Raw genomic sequence first — 2,340 nt, forward strand, 5'->3', positions numbered from 1 at the left:
TGTCAGGATGTCTCCCAGTTCTTCATTACCTTTCTCACCAGCTTCACTGGTTGGTCTAGGTCCCCTCTGGGGAGGAGTATTTATTTGTTGTTCTTGTACTCTTTGATCCCACTGAGGCCCCTACGGTGGAATCTGAGATTCAGGCTGTGAAGCTGGTACTTTAACATAAGGTGGTATCCCAGTAACTGGAACAGCTCTCCTGGGTGGAAAGTTCTTACTGGTCACAGACACCCAGGAAAATGTCCTAAGTTTTCTTGCACAGTCTGAACAATGCCTGTAGGTGCTGGAGAAGAACTCTTCTGAGCATCCTCAGAATAAATTTCTTCCAACACTGACTCAGACTTTTCCTCTTGGATTTCAGATACAGGTTCTTGCTCCAGTTCTGTTCTGAACCAGGCTCTGGTTCAACAACATGTTCCTCTAAATATTCTTCCAAGCCATCGCTAACAGTCTGATTACAGAACATTCCATAATCATCGGGTACCATCTCAGGTGTCTGCTGTCTTTCTTCATGTTCCTCTACTTTTTCCTCAGATTCCTCCTGAGGGCCAGTGACAAAGCCACCGAAGACTTCATTTTGGTACCTGAAGATATCATTGTGAATGTAGAACTTATTTGCAACAGAGCCCTCAGGAGCAAGTATGAATGTCTGCACGAATTTCCTCAAAGCCTGGTTGTTATTAGAGAGCAACCCAACACCTAGACCACCTCACCGTCATTCAGAGTGGCATGAGCATGAACATGGTGAATCTTAGTGTGGCAACTGGTGAAGTTTTGTGACTTCACTTTTCTATGGATTTCTTTCTGTCCGTAGACCTCATCTGCTGGCTTTCCATTTGAATCCAATCTCCCATGTACATAAAGAGAGTTTTTTTCCCCATAAAATCTGTATAGCATGTCTGGGGGCCTGATTCAGCAGTGTGTAGCACTGTTCCACAAATTCCCACCTGACTAGCATAGGATTTGGCTTATCTCACTTTGGTTAATTCAAACTGTGCAGTGGAACTGGAGAGGAATCAGTTTTGCTCCACAGCACAGCGGAAGGATAGAACCCCTCATACAACTGCATCCACAACACATGTCTATCAAGTTTAATCTTAACAATAACCTTATCGTTTTATTTCACGGTTGATGAAACTAAAGCTCAGAGGGGTTAAGTCACTTGACCAAGGTCACACGAATAAATGATACAACTAGACTTTGAATGTAAGTTAGCCTGACACTAAAGCTTATGCTCTAACTGCTCCCCTATGCTACTTGATTCACATTATAAACACCACCCCCTGAGAATAATAACTACACAATCAATAATCACAACATCAGCAACAAATCAAAACCAAAGCATTTCTTGAAGAAAGACAGTGTTTGTTAACATTTTGCCTGAATTACATTTTCCTACTTTAGCTATTGGAATTTTCCTGTTGAACGACAACAAGAGACACTGGAAGAAACAATCCCATGAAGCTAGTAGCTGTATTATCTTAAGGGTTTTACTTTGAACAGTCACTGTAGTGTCCACTTGAGTGCTTTCAGAAGAAATGTCTCTCTCTACAATGGAAGCTATAGCCCCAACCTAAGACATCTGGCATTGCCACTTGGCAAATGTGTATGATTTAGAGCAGGCATATTATGTTCTTAGCTCATGCCTGACTGAATTTTAACTTTCGTATTTCCTTTCTTCTCTCTGCCCTGATTGTTTCATAAACTTATTTTTACATTTTATATCGTTTAAAAGTATGAAATATAAGCAAACTTAAATAAATGAATATCCAATATTCATTTCTAGTTTATAAACTTCTGAAAAGAGTTTTTTCATGAAAGAATTATGACCCCTTCCAAAGTACACAAAATGAGTATAAATTTGATTAGGTGAGAGGTAATTGTACTTAGCATCATGGCTATCTTTACTTGAGACAAATTCAAACTTTAATTGAAGTTTATGTGATGGCCATCTGTCAAACATTACTGGGCAAAACACCACAGCTCACTTGAAACAAGGCAAGCTAGACGATCTGCAAGCTTCCAGCAACATTAGCAAGGACTTGGCAGGGATCAGCCTTAACAGAGAATTTGATATTTATTCTTTTTTTTATCATGATGTAAATCTATATGAGTACATCTTTACACATTGATGGTGTTCCTTGGCCACACACATATAAGTTGTTAGTTGTGGAAATACAGACAAACTGCTCTTCAGTCTTATTACATAAAGATGAAAATATGCTATGGGCAAATTAATCTCTTACTAGAAGAAGAGTTTGTTTTCTTATTATTTGAAAATGTCAAACTATGCTTAAAAGCTGTGAAGTAAATAGCAAAGATTATGTAATATGTTGCAAA

At 38.9% G+C, this 2,340-nt stretch overlaps 1 pseudogene; it reads right to left on the reverse strand.

Moving 5' to 3' along the window:
* Positions 1 to 29: 29 nt before the first annotated feature.
* LOC105310934 lies at positions 30 to 967 on the reverse strand (annotated as a pseudogene).
* Positions 968 to 2,340: the final 1,373 nt, after the last annotated feature.

This window comes from Pteropus vampyrus, unplaced genomic scaffold (assembly GCF_000151845.1).
Source record: "Pteropus vampyrus isolate Shadow unplaced genomic scaffold, Pvam_2.0 Scaffold17051, whole genome shotgun sequence".
In the NCBI taxonomy this organism is placed as follows: domain Eukaryota; kingdom Metazoa; phylum Chordata; class Mammalia; order Chiroptera; family Pteropodidae; genus Pteropus; species Pteropus vampyrus.